The sequence below is a fragment of the Mirounga leonina genome, unplaced genomic scaffold (genome assembly GCF_011800145.1).
Source record: "Mirounga leonina isolate KUSES-001 unplaced genomic scaffold, KU_Mleo_1.0 Mir_101609, whole genome shotgun sequence".
NCBI lineage: Eukaryota > Metazoa > Chordata > Mammalia > Carnivora > Phocidae > Mirounga > Mirounga leonina.
Window position 1 is genome coordinate 622,211 of NW_023270164.1, and position 15,692 is coordinate 637,902.

Sequence of the window (15,692 nt, forward strand, 5' to 3'; positions counted from 1 at the left end):
TACTTTCCAACATGTACTAGTGATTCTTTGATATTATTTTAAAAATCACAGATTTAATAAAAGCAGAAAAATTTGAGATCTTTGTGAGGCACTGATTGCTACTATAGTTTTTCATAGCAACCTAAGATTTTCTTTTCATGGTAAGGTTTACCAGAAAAAAAGGGCTTGTAAGTAATATCTCTGGTTTGTGGGTGTTTTCTGTTGTTAGAAAAAGCTATGTCCTTTACAATAGATATGTCTAAGCATTGAAAATTATTTCTAATTCGTAATAATTTCCCCTTTATTCTTCACTATAGTAAACACTGTGTTGTACAATACATAATTTTATCTACATTCTGAGAAATACCAGTCAAATTCGTGCCTCTGATTCAGAAAATGTAGTCCTTAATCATGAACCAGATTCAACACATTCTTCCAAGGAAACATATGTTGAAATAAGTATTATATATTTTCTTGTTTTAGAGAAAGCAAGTTCAAATTTCATTTCTAATTTTATTAAGTAGTTGCTTTTTTATTCATGGAGCTCTTTCATCAGAAATGTATTCTTAATTTTTTTTTCCACAGGGAGGAGAGGGAAGATTTTTTTTTTTTGTGACTCAGTTTTCTTGTATCTCATTTTTTAAAGAAAGATGGAAAAAATCCCTTCCTTCTCCTATTGTCCTCCATGCTATTCCAAGAAACAAACTGAGGGTTTTGGGGGGGGGGGAGGGGTTAGCCCAGTGATGGGTATTAAGGAGGGCACGTACTGCATGGAGCACTGGATGTTATACGAAAACAATGAGTCATGGATCACTACATCAAAAACTAATGATGTAATGTATGGTGACTAGCATAACATAATAAAATAAAATAAAATTTAAAAAAAGAAAGATAGAAAAAATCATCTTTGCTCCACACATTGGGGGTTACTCATCAATTTGAGGGAAGGTTGTTGATTTGGGGGGAAAAAGGTTTGAAGATGACAGCTGAGGCAATTGTACTCAGGTTTATGGGGGGCTTAGTGCCTCAGGGGTTCAAGAGAGGCAATGAAACCCTGGAGGACTTTTAAAAATCAAAATATACCCAAGGTCTTTTGCTATGTATAGTTCATATTTTGAAACACATTTAATTTACAAAGCATTTAAACTGAAAATCATTACCAGATAGAGTGAATGTGTCTAAAGATCCACTAAAAGAGAAAATTATGTAAATACTAAGCCCTTTAGGGACATTCAAATCCCCTGAAAAGTCTGATACTCACCACTGGATATATACCTATTAAATAACCTCCAAGCCCTCCAGCTTGCTTTTTTTTTTTTTTTTTGTCAACTTATTTAGGCAGATTTTGCAAAAATTTTCTGTGTTGTAAAATTTATGTTACTAAAAAAATTAAAACAAACAAAATTTATACCATGCAGCTCCTTAACAACAACTTCAGCCTTTTCCAGCTGATCACCCTGTTAGAGGCAGAGCTGGGGGTCCAGGTGAGGGCTGGCGGTTCTGTGTGAGTTAAGAGGAGGAGGAATGGTTTGTTGTCATCTATGCATGGGTCAGTAGTTTGTCACATAACTGCCATTTAGTGCCTCACAGTGCTCAGGAACAAAAATAGCATTAGAGATAATTAAAGAAACTTTTTTCAACTCTGATTATTTTTACCTTTTTTATCTCCCTGTACTTCACAATTACTTGAAACAGCTGAGTAAATTTCAACATCTTCCCTTTCTGGTATGTGAGATGAGAGTTCTGCTCACTTAGTACTGCAATACCCCTCATTGCTTTTCCAGCATATTTCTTTTTATTTTAACTTTATTTATTTTAAATTTTATTTTATTATGTTAGTCACCATACAATACATCATTAATTTTTGATGTAGTGATCCACGCTTCATTGTTTTCGTATAACACCCAGTGCTCCATGCAGTACGTGCCCTCCTTAATACCCATCATTGGGCTAACCCGTCCCCCCACCCCCCTCCCCTCTAAAACCCTCAGTTTGTTTCTCAGAGTCCATAGTCTCTTATGGTTCATCTCCCCCTCCGATTCCCCCCCCTTCATTTTTCCCTTCCTTCTCCTAATGTCCTCCATGCTATTCCTTATATTCCACAAATAAGTGAAACCATATGATAACTGACTTTCTCTGCTTGACTTAGTTCACTTAGCATAATCTTCTCCAGTCCCATCCATGTTGATGTAAAAGTTGGGTATTCCTCCTTTCTGATGGCTGAGTAATATTCCATTGTATATATGGACCACATCTTCTTTATCTATTCATCTGTTGAAGGGCATCTCGGCTTTTTCCACAGTTTGGCTATTGCAGACATTGCTGCTATGAACATTGGGGTGCATATGGCCTTTCTTTTCACTTTTCCAGCATATTTCAAAGCTTTTTCTTTTTCTTTTAAGTTTTGTTTTTGTTTTTGTTTTTTTTGATAGAGAGTGAATGAATGGGGAGTGGCAGAGGGAGAGGAAGGGAGAAGCAGATTTCCTGCTAAGCGGGGAACCACGCGCCTCTCCCCCGCCAGAGGACTTGGGGCTTGAGCTAGGACCCTGGACCCTGGGATCATGACCTGTGCTGAAGGCAGATGCTTAACCAACTAAGCCACCCAGGTGCCCCATTTCAAAGCTTTTTCTTTCCTAAACCTTGTGCCAACAGTTACTAAGAATCTACTTCTTTACTTTGGGTCATAGAAAGATGAACTAAATGTGATCCTTCTCCACAAAGAGCATAAATAACTAGAGTTCAAGTTGACATCTCAAAGGAAAGGGCAAGTAGAAATTGCACGAAGGAGAAATTGCCTCTAGCTGGTGAGATTAGCAGAGGCTTCAGCGCCTTTTAACTAGGACTTGGAAATGGGCAGTGCACTGACAGATGCATATGGCCAAGAGTTCCTGTTGCTTCTTCTCTTTACTTCCCTATCTTCCACTCTTTTGAATGCATGGCATAAGTCTTTGGTCCCTGTCTACTGTCTAAATAAACCACCAGTGGTCTAATCTCAGTCCTCACCTTAACTGAACTCTCAATGGCATGTGACTGAATTCATTTGTCCTTCTTGAAACACTTTTTTGGCTTATGGGATACTGCACTGTCCTCTTGATTTCCTCTGTGCCTTGGTGGCCAAGCTTGGTTCTGGCGTCCTTTTTGTAACCTGCTTTTACAGATCTCTAAATTTTGGTGTGATCCAGAGTTAAGTACTCAGACATCTCTCCACATCATTTCCATAGGTCAGGAGTTCTTTGATCTAGTTGCACATTAGAGGAGTTTGAAAAATTCACCCGTACCCTGGTTTCCCTGCAGAGATTTGGATTCAGTCATTCTGGGGATGGGAGAGGGATTCGGTATTTTATTTTAAAGCTTCTCCAGTGAATTGGAAGTGTGCCAGGGTTGAGAATCATTGAGTGGAGTGATCTCATCCAGTTCAATGACCCCAAAGGACACAAAAAAATCTGGTGATTCAAATGGAACTCTCCATCCTTGAGCTGTCCCTTGAACTCCAGACTCATAATTAAAGGATTGACTAGACATTTCCACTTTGCTGCCTAATGCCCATTTTCAAAGTTAGCAAGTCCAAAGTTGACCTTTTGATTCCCTATTCAAATCTGCTCCTTGTTCAGTGTTTCCTATCTCAGAAGATGGCACATGTCATAATTCACCCCACTGCTCAGGGCCCAAATTTAGGAGTCATCCAGGATTCTTCTCATTCTTTCATTTCTCATGTCCAATTATCAGCAATTCTCTTTGTTTCTGTCTTTCATATTAATCTTTAATTTTCTCATTTCTTACCACCTTTATGCCAGTTTCCCCAGCCTAAGCCACAATCATCTCTTACTTGGACTGGTCCCACAGTCTCCTAACTCCTATCCTATGTTCACTCATTCCACCAACCCCACAGCCTCTGTATACCTGCAAAGTGACCTTTCTGAAAAATAAATAAAATCATATCACTCCCCTGCTCTCCATCCTCCAGATACTTTTTATCACAATGAGAATAAATCCTGTATCTTTACTATAGTCTGTAGCCTTGGAGAATTGATTTCTGGTTATTTTGACCTTGTTTCTTACCTTCTTTTTTTGAAACCCCTCACTCAAGTACATCAGCCACCCTGGTTTCCTTGCTATTCCTCTAACACTTCACACATACTCCTGTCAAGGGCCTTTGTACCTACTATTACACAGATCCCAATATGATGTGTCTGGTTCTCTCATATCATTCAGATTACTGTTCAAATGTCACTCCTGTCAGGGAATGCTTCCCTGAGTATTAGATTTTAGGGATTAACCTCTCTCCCCTTATTTTGTTTTATTTTTCATACCTTGTATTATATTCACTTACTTACTTTCTATCTTCTCACTAGAATACAGGCTCCATTAGCATAGGGAGGGTCATTGTTTTCTTCACCATCTCATCTCTAGCATCTAGAACAGTATCTTGCATGTAGTAGGTAAGTACTCACTGAATGAATTGATGAATATGTGTATGAACATGAGGAGAGGGATTTCAGGCCAAAGGAGTATTATGAACAGTGTCATGGAAATAAGAAAAACTAGCTAGTTTGGGTGCTTGGAGAGGAGTACCAAGAGATGGTTCTAGAAAAGGACGTACAAGTCAGGATGTGGAGAGCCCTAAACAATTCACATGGACTTTAGGAAATGGAAAGCCACAGAAGATATTTTTAGGTGGGCTATGTATTTGATTGAATTGAGGCTAAAAATCAAATGATTTGGTAACTGAATAGAAGTGGTGGTTAAGGGAGAAGGAAGAGTTAAATATGATTTTTCAAATGTTAGGCCTGGGTAATTGAAAGAATGTTGATGGCATCAACAAAGAGAAAGAAGACAGAAAATAGTGAGAAACTGTTGTTTTCCTTTTAGTGTAATTGGTAGATTTGAGGTCTGGAAAAATAATCATTTTAACTTGGGATATGTTGTTTAAGTGCTTGGGAAATATTTATGTGGAGATGTCTAAGAATCATGTGTACATGAGTATATGGAACTTGAGAGAGAAGTCAGGGCTAAAGTTTAAGGTTTGAAAGTTCTGCCGTGAGGAAAAGGTTAGATTGTGGGGATAGATATGCATATCAACTAGGAATCTGTGAGGTAAAAAATGAGAGGCTGCTATGGAATCTTAGGATATGTTACTTTAAAAGGTGGTGTGAGAACTAAAAATATGGGAAAACCAGACTGTTCAGAGAAATAGGAGCAAACCTCCATGGGCTATAACATCATGAAAGCCAAGGGAATAAAGATTTGGAGAAGTTAATCATCTGTTTAAGTTCTGCAGAGGATTTGAGGAGGGTGAAGAGATAAAGCTTTTGATTGTCAAAAGAAAAATTGACTGTAACTGTGGTCGTGTGGATTGGTGGCTTGGAAGAACTTAGAAGAATGTGGAAGGATAGTATCTTTATAAGGTAGCAGGGTTGAGAAAAGAAGTATTTGAGGAGAGAAATAAATGAATCATAACCCCAAATCAAGCAAAATAAATTTTAGAGGAAGAAATTAAAGCTTTAGAAGGGAGTGTGGGTCATACATAGAGTAAAGACCCATGCATCAAAGTGCAAGGTGGCTGTGTTAGCCCTAGAAAGAGATACACATGTATCATCTTCTCACTCAAGAAGGAAACATAAGAGGAAAGAAAAAAGAGGAGAGGAGAGGGAGGTGGAGTAGAGGTGAGAAAGCATGTGTTAAATAGTTAAAATCTCAGTAAACTTGGAAATAAAATCATCTGTTGGGCTTTGGCGTAGGGTGGGGTGGGAAAGGAGTTGGCTGACAGGGGTGAAAAGATTATGATCAACACTATGTTAACACCTTTTCCTTCTGACCTACATTTTAACAAGTGATGTATATTTATTTACATTTAAGTTTATTAAAATGCAAAAATAAAATATTTCATTTAAATGTAGAGTCTATCACTGTTGTATTTTATAAAGATGCTTTTTCTTTGAATGGTAAGAAAAATAAAGTATCAGTCTTGGCATTTCTTAAAAAACACAGTTTTCTGGAGGGGGGAAGGAAAGATGGCGGAGGAGTAGGGGACCCTATTTCAACTGGTCCCCGGAATTGAGCTGGATATCTACCAGACCACTCTGAGCACCACGAAACCAGCCTGAGATATAAGAAGATCTGGATCTCTACAAACAGAATATCACAGGCGGTTGGTTTTGAGGTACGAAGCGGGGAGCCGTGATTCTGCCGGCAGATATTGGAGGATAAACGGCAGCGGGAGGGAGCCTGGACGTGGAGATCCGACACCGCCAGTGAGTGACAGCCTCCCCCCCCCCCCCCCGGGGGACAGGGCACAGACTCGCAGATCAGACCGGTAGCATCGGGAAAGGACTTTAGGGCAGCCCCTGGGGTGGAAAACCAGACTGGCGGGGTCCCACGCATGCGAACCACAGCCCCCCGCCCCCCCCCAGAAACCAGAGCGACAGTCACTCGCACGCGAACTGCAGCCTCTAAGACGGAAACCCGGTGCGCTGGGGTCCTGCCGGTGAACTGCAACCCCCGGGAGTGGAAACCCCAAGCGGCGGAGTCTCGCCCGCAAACTGGGAGCTGATGGCGGTTTTAGAAGCACAAAGGGCAGAGACATGCCCCGACCTGGAGGCAGGACTGGGAGCGCTCCAGAGGGGCGCACAACCCAGGACGCTGCAGTTTATAGCGACACGGACAGAAACGGAGACGGTGTGGCCTGGAGAGCTCACTGAAGAACAGACTGAGGTCTCTCTGCTCTGAGGCAGAGGGTTGGAAACGGTCTCTTCTGCTCTGACTCGCGGAAGAGACCCGGAAAGCCGCCAGGGAAAGGTGCCAGAGAACAAAAGCCCCCAAAACTGATTCCTGCTGAGCCCATCCCCCACCAAAGGGGCCCAGGGCAACTCCGCCCAAACAGGGTTGCCTGAGTAACAGCCGGCAGGCCCCTCCCGCAGAAGACAGGCTGGGAAAACAGAGGCCAGCAACCCTAAGGTCCCGAGAAAACAGGTGCATCTTGCTTGGGTTGTGGTCAATAATTTGGACTCTATACATTCCCTCAAACACCCATCAACAGAATGACTAGTAGGAGGAACCCCCAAAATAGAAAAGACTCACAGATCATGACTTATGCTGCAGATTTACAAGTGGATGCAGATATAACCAAGATGTCGGAGATGGAATTCAGGCTAGCAATTGTGAAGACAATGGCTAGAATGGAGAAATCAATTAAGGGCAACATAGAGTCTCTAAGGGCAGAAATGAAAGCTGAATTGGCAGAACTTAAAAATGCTATCAATGAGATCCGATCCAATCTAGATAATCTAACAGCTAGGGTAAGTGAGGCAGAAGAACGAATAAGTGACCTGGAAGACAATATAATACATAAAAAGGGAAAAGAGGAGGCCAGGGAAAAACAACTCAGAATCCATGAAAATAGAATCAGAGAAATAAGTGACACCATGAAGCATTCCAATGTCAAAATAGTTGGAATCCCAGAGAGAGTGGAGAGAGAGAGAGGACTAGAAGATGTATTTGAGCAAACCATAGCTGAGAACTTCCCTAATCTGGGGAATGAAACAAACATTCGCGTCCTAGAGGCAGAGAGGACCCCTCCCAAGATCAAGGAAAACAGGCCAACACCCGGCATGTAATAGTAAAACTTGCAAATCTTAGAACCAAGGAAACCATCTTAAGGGCAGTTTAGGGGGAAGAGATTCCTTACGTACAGAGGGAGGAACATCAGAATAATGTCAGACCTATCCACAGAGACCTGGCAAGCCAGAAAGGACGGGCAAGACATATTCAGTGTACTAAATGAGAAGAACATGCAGCGAAGAATACTTTATCCGGCAAGGCTTTCATTTAGAATGGATGGAGAGATGCTGAGCTTCCACGATTGACAGAAAATGAAAGAATATGTGACCACTAAGCTGGCCCTGCAAGAAATATTAAGGGGGGGTTCTATAAAAGGAGAAGGACCCCAAGAGTGATATACAACAGAAATTTAAAGGGACAATTTATAAAAACAACGTCTTCACAGGCAACATGATGACAATTAATTCATATCTTTCAATAATCACTCTCAACGTGAATGGCCTAAATGCTCCCATAAAATGGCACAGGGTTGCAGATTGGGTAAAAAGACAGGACCCATCCATATGCTGCCTACAAGAGACTCATTTTGAAACTAAAAATACATCCAGACTGAAAGTGAAGGGATGGAGATCCATCTTCCATGCCAGCGGACCTCAAAACAAAGCTGGGGTAGCAATTCTTATATGAGACAAATTAGATTTTAAACTAGAGTCTGTAATTAGAGACACAGAAGGACACTATATCATTCTTAAAGGGTCTATCCAACAAGAAGATCTAACAATTGTAAATATCTATGACCCAACATGGGAGCAGCCATCTACATAAGCCAACTGTTCACCAAAATAAAGAGTCATATTGATAACAATACGTTAATTGTAGGAGACCTCAATACTCCACTCTCAGCAATGGACAGATCATCTAAGCAGGAAATGAACAAAGAAACAATAGCTCTGAATGACACCCTGGACCAGATGGGCCTCATAGATCTATACAGAACATTCCACCCTAAAACAACACAATACTCATTCTTCTCAAGCGCACATGGAACTTTCTCCAGAATAGACTACATACTGGGTCACAAATCAGGTCTCAACTGATACCAAAAGATTGAGATTATTCCCTGCATATTCTCAGACCACAGTGCTTTAAAACTGGAACTCAATCACAAGAAAAAATTTGGCAGAAATTCAAACACTTGGAAGCTAAAGACCACTCTGCTCAAGAATGTTTGGGTCAACCAGGAAATCAAAGAAGAACTTAAACAATTCATGGAAACCAATGAGAACAAAAATACATCAGTCCAAAACCTATGGGATACTGCAAAGGTGGTCCTAAGGGGGAAATACATAGCCATCCAAGCCTCACTCAAAAAAATAGAAAAATCCCGAATTCACCAACTAACTCTACACCTTAAAGAACTAGAGAAAAAGTGACAAACGATGCCTAAGCCATGCATTAGAAGAGAAATAATTAAAATTAGAGCAGAAATCAATGAATTAGAAACCAGAAACACAGTAGATCAGATCAACGAAACTAGAAGTTGGTTCTTTGAAAGAATTAATAAGATCGATAAACCACTGGCCAGACTTATCCTAAAGAAAAGAAAAAGGACCCAAATTAATAAAATTATGAATGAAAGGGAAGAGATCACGACTAACACCAAGGAAATAGAAACAATTGTTAGAAATTATTATCAACAACTATATGCCAATAAACTGAGGAATTGGATGAAATGGAGGCCTTCCTGGAAACCTATAAGCTGCCAAGACTGAAACAGGAAGAAATTGACAACCTGAATAGGTGAGTAACCAGTAAGGAGATTGAAGCAGTGATCAAAAACCTCCCAAAAAAACAAGAGTCCAGGGCCTAATGGATTCCCTGGGGAGTTCTACCAAACATTCAAAGAAGAAATAATACGTATTCTACTGAAGCTGTTTCAAAAAATAGAAACGGAAGGAAAACTTCCAAACTCATTCTGTGAGGCCAGCATTACCTTAATCCCCAAACCAGGCAAAGACCCCATCAAAAAGGAGAATTTCAGACCGATATCCCTGATGAATATGGATTCCAAAATCCTCAACAAAATCCTAACTAATAGGATCCAACAATAAATTAAAAGGATCATCCACCATGACCAAGTGGGATTTATCCCGGGGATGCAAGGGTGGTTCAACATTCGCAAATCCATCAATGTGATAGAACACATTAATAAGAGGAGGGAGAAGAACCATATAGTCCTCTCAATTGATGCAGAAAAAGCATTTGACAAAATACAACATCCTTTCCTGATTAAAACTCTTCAGAGTATAGGGAGAGAGGGAACATTCTTCAAGTTCATAAAATCCATCTATGAAAAACCCACAGTGAATATTATCTTCAATGGGGAAAAGGTGAGAGCCTTTCCCTTAAGATCAAGAACACATTAAGGATGCCCACTCTCACCACTATTGTTCAACATAGTACTAGAAGTCCTAGCAACAGCAATCAGACAACAAAAAGAAATAAAAGGTATTCAAATTGGCAAAGAAGAAGTCAAACTCTCTCCTTTCGCAGACGACATGATACTTTATGTGGAAAACCCAAAAGACTCCACCCCCAAATTACTAGAACTCATCCAGCAATTCAGTAATGTGGCAGGATACAAAATCAATGCACAGAAATCAGTTGCTTTCCTATACACTAACAATGCAACTGTAGCAAGAGATTAATGATTCTATTTACAATAGCACCAAAAACCATAAGATACCTCGGAATAAACCTAACCAAAGAGGTAAAGGATCTCTACTCTAGGAACTACAGAACACTCATGAAAGAAATTTAAGAAGACACAAAAAGATGGAAAAACATTCCATGCTCATGGATTGGAAGAATAAACATTGTTAAAATGTCTATGCTACCCAGAGCAATCTATACCTTCAATGCCATCCCCATCAAAATTCCAATGACATTTTTCAAAGTGCTGGAACAAACAATCCTAAAATTTGTATGGAACCAGAAAAGACACCGAATTGCCAAGGAAATGTTGAAAAAGAAAAACAAATTTGGGGGCATCACGTTGCCCAATTTTAAGCTATATTACAAAGCTGTGATCACCAAGACAGCATGGTACTGGCCCAAAAACAGACATATAGACCAATGGAACAGAATAGAGAGCCCAGATATGGACCCTCAACTCTATGGTCAAATAATCTTTGACAAAGCAGGAAAAAACATGCAATGGAAAAAAGACAGTCTCTTCAATAAATGGTGCTGGGAAAACTGGACAGCCACATGCAGAAAAGTGAAACTCGACCATTCTCTAACACCATTCACAAAGATAAACTCAAAGTGGATGAAAGACTCAGTGTGAGACAGGAATCCATCCAAATCCTAGAGGACAACATAGGCAGTAACCTCTTTGACATCGGCCACAGCAACTTCTTTCAAGATACATCTCCAAAAGCTAGTGAAACAAAAGCAAAAATGAACTTTTGGGACTTCATCAAGATAAAAAGCTTCTGCACAGCAAAGGAAACAGTCAACAAAACAAAGAGGCAACCCACAGAATGGGAGAAGATATTTGCAAATGACACTACGGATAAAGGGCTGGTATCCAAAATCTATAAAGAACTCAAACTCAACACCCAAAAAACAAATAAGGCAAAAAGTGGGCAGAAGATATGAAAAGACACTTCTCTGAAGAAGACATACAAATGGCTAACAGACACATGAAAAAATGTTTATCATCATTAGCCATCAGGGAAATCCAAATCAAAACCACATTGAGATACCACCTTACAACAGTTAGAATGGCAAAAATGGACAGGGAAAGAAAGACAAATGTTGGAGAGGTTGTGGAGAAAGGGGAACCCTCTTGCACTGTTGGTGGGAATGCAAGTTGGTACAGCCACTTTGGAAAACACTGTGGAGGTTCCTCAAAAATTTAAAAATAGAGCTACCCTATGACCCAGCAATTGCACTTCTGGGTATTTACCCCAAAGACACAGATGTAGTGAAAAGAAGGGCCATATGCACCCCAATGTTCATAGCAACAATGTCCGCAATAGCCAAACTGTGGAAAGAGCTGAGATGCCCTTCAACAGATGAATGGATAAAGAAGATGTGGTCCGTATATACAATGGAATATTACTCAGCCATCAGAAAGGATGAGTACCCAACTTTTACATCAACATGGATGGGACTAGAGGGGATTATGCTAAGTAAAATAGTCAACAGAGAAAGTCAATTATCATATGGTTTCACTTATTTGTGGAACATAAGGAATAGCATGGAGGACATTAGGAGAAGGAAGGGAAAAATGGGGGGGGAATTGGAAGGAGAGATGAACCATGAGAGACTATGGACTCTGAGAGACAAACAGCGTTTTAGAGGGGAGGGAGGATGGGGGATTGGTTAGCCCAGTGATGGGTATTAAGGAGCGCACGTACTGCATGGAACACTGGGTGTTATATGAAAACAATGGATCGTGGATCACCACATCAAAAACTAATGGTGTATTGTATGGTGACTAACGTAACATAATAAAATTTTAAAAAAGACAACAACACAGTTTTCTGTATGAGGATGAACATACATCTATTTTGATGGTTTTCAAGATGATACAAATGAGTCTTCAATTCCAACAAAGCTGTGAAATATCTGCTCATAAGGAGTTAAGGGTCTCTCTTTCTTGCAAAAGAGCATCACTATAGTTTTCTTAATTGTATGTAAATTAGATAGAGAGTTCTAGAATTATTTCTCATAAATGAATTGACTCATATAAAGTGCTTAGAGCATAGAATTGTTCCTGGCACAAAGTATACAGTCAGTGGATGTTAAGTATAATTCATCATCATCATCATGGTTGTTATAAAGGGGAATGTGAATTTGGATTACTAAACTGTGTAAAATGTTGATTTATCCTATATTTATTGATATTGTCATGGATTTGTAATAATTTGGAATATACTGGAAAGACTCCTTACTATTTGATATTTGATCATAAAAATTTCACCTATTCATATTCAATGTCAAGGCACTGATCAATATTAATATAATCAATACCATGTAACTATCATATTTAATGTCATGAGAATTCCACTGCAGCCTTGCATTAATTAAACATACTATTAAATTTAGTAGCTTAACCTTCTGAAGTGAATTAGTATTCATCAAAATAACACCAATCATAATGGATTCATTAGATATTAATGTGAATATCATATATATATATTTCTACAAAGGTTTCATTGCAATCATTATTCATGCATTATTGTAATAAAGGATATAAATGACAGAAAGTACATTGCTAATCTATCCAATGTACTTTGTTCTTTAAAATTTTATCCTATTAGAGAAAAAGAGTTCAATTTTTCTTATATTTCAGACTTGGAATTTTTTTTATATATTACAGATGAGATTTGGGTTTTTTTTTTATTTTTTCCAGTTTTATGGAGATAAAATTGACATACAACATTTTTTAAGTTTAAGGTATACAACATGTTGATTTAATATACTTATATACTGCAAAATGATTACCACCGTATTGTTAGCTAACACCTCCATCATGTCACATAATTACCATTTCTTTTTTGTGGTGAGAACACTTAAGTCTCTTCTCTTAGCAACTTTTCAAATATTTAATACAGTATTAACTATAATTACCATGCTGTACATTAGATCCTTAGAATTTATTTATCTTATAAGTGGACATTTGTAATCTTTCAACAACATCTTCACATTTCCCCCACACCCCAACCCCTGATAACCACTACTGTACTTTCTGTTTCTATGAGATCAGTATTTTTAGATTCCACATATAAATGAGATTGTATAATATTCATCTTTCTCTGACTTATTTCACTTGGCATGATGTCCTTGAGGTTCTTTCATGTTATCACATGGGTGAATACTATTCCATTGTTGATATATACCACATCTTTATCCATTCATCTGTTGGCAGGTACTTAGGTTATTTCCTATCTTGGCTATTATGAATAATACTGCAGTGAACATGGAAGTGCAAATATCTTTTTGAGATCCAGTTTTCATTTCCTTTGCATATATACCCACAAATGAGATTGCTGGATTATATGGTCATTTCGTTTTTAGTCTTTTGAGGAACCTCCCTACTGTTTTCCAAAGTGGCTTTGTCAATTTACACTCCTACCAACAGTGTAGAGGTTTCCTTTCTCCACATCCTTGCCAACACTTGCTACCTTTTGACTTTTTGATAATAGCTATTTGAACAGGTATGAAGTGATAGCTCATTTGGTTTTGATTTGCATTTCCCTGATGATTAGTGATGTTGAGCACCTTTTCATGTACCTGTTGGCCATCTGTATGTGTTTGGAGAAATGTCTATTCTGATCCTTTGTGCATTTTAAAAATCAGATTTTTTTCCCCTTTTTTTGCTATTGAGTTATGTGCATTCTTTATATATTTTGGATACTAACACCTTATCAGATACATGATTTGCAAGTATTTTCTCCCATTCAGTAGGTTGCCTGTTCATTTTGTTGATGGTTTCTTTTGCTATGCAGCTTTAAAAAAAAAAAAAAGATTTTAGGGCGCCTGGGTGGCTCAGTTGGTTAAGCAACTGCCTTCGGCTCAGGTCATGATCCTCGAGTCCCGGGATCGAGTCCCACATGGGGCTCCCTGCTCAGCAGGGAGTCTGCTTCTCCCTCTGACCCCCCTCTCATGCTCTCTATCTCATTGTCTCTCAAATGAATAAATAAAATCTTTAAAAAAAAAGATTTTATTTATTTATTTGAGAGAGAGAGAGAGAGAGGGAGGGAGAGTACAGGGTAGGGAGCAACAGAGAGAAAAGCAGACTCCCTGCTGAATGAGGAGCCTGGCGGGGGGCTTGTTCCCAGGACCCTAAGATCATGACCTGAGCCGAAGTCAGATGCTTAACTGACTGAGCCACCCAGGTGCCCTTATGCAGCTTTTTATTTATAGTCCCACTTGTTTATTTTTGCTCTTGAGGCTTGAAGTTTTGCTGTAATAGCCAAAAAGTTATCGCCAAGACCAATGTCAAGGAGCTTTTTCCCTAAGTTTTTTCTATGCGTTTTATAGTTTCAGTCCTTATGTTTAAGGCTTTAATCCATTTTGAGTTCATTTGTGTGAGTGGTATATGATAGGGATGCTGTTTTATTCTTCTGCATGTGAACATCCAGTTTTCCCAGCACAATTTATTGAAGGGACTATCTTTTCCCCCGTTGAATATTCTGGCGCCCTTGACAAATAATAGTTGAAGGTATATGTGAGAGTTTATTTCTGGGCCCTTGATTCCTTCCCATTGGTCTGTGTGTGTTTCTATGCCAGTACCATGTTGTTTTGACTACAGTAACGTTGTAGTATAATTTGAAATCAGGAACTGTGATGTCTCCAGCTTTGTTCTTCTCAGGGTTGCTTTGGCTATTTGGGTTTTTTTTTTTTTTGGTAATTCCATACAGAGTTTTGGAATGTTTGTTCTATTTCAGTGAAAAAATGATATTGAAATTTTGATAAGGCATGCATTGAATCTGTAGATGGCTTTGGGTAGTATAGATCTTTTAACAATATTAGTTCTTCTGATCCATGAACACAGGATATCTTTCCATTTGTTTGTGTCTTCTTCAGTTTCTTTCATCAGTGTTTTACAGTTTTCAGCATATAGATCTTTTACGTCCTTGATTAAATTTATTCCTATGTATTTTATTGGTTTTGATGCTATTGTAAATGCAGTTGTCTTTCTTGTTCAGATGTCTTGTTGGTATATAGAAATGCAACTGATCTCCATGTATTGATTTTGTATCCTGCAACTTTACTGAATTTGTTGATTTGTTCTAACAGTTTTCTGGTGGAGTGTTTAGGAATAAGATCATATAATCAGTCAATAAAGACAATTTTATTTCTTCCTTTCCAATTTAGATGCCATTTGTTTCTTTTTATTGCCCGGTTGCTCTTGCTAGGACTTCTAGTATTGTGTTGAATAAGAGTGGTGAGAGTGGGTACCCTTATCTACTTCTTGGTGTTAGAGGAAAAGCTTTCAACTTTTCACCATTGAGTATGATATTGGCTGTGGGTTTGTCATACATGGAGGGCCTTTATTGTGCTGGGATATGTTCTTTCTGTACCCACTTTCTTGAGGGTTTTTACCATGAAAGATGTTGCATTTATTTCAGATGCTTTTT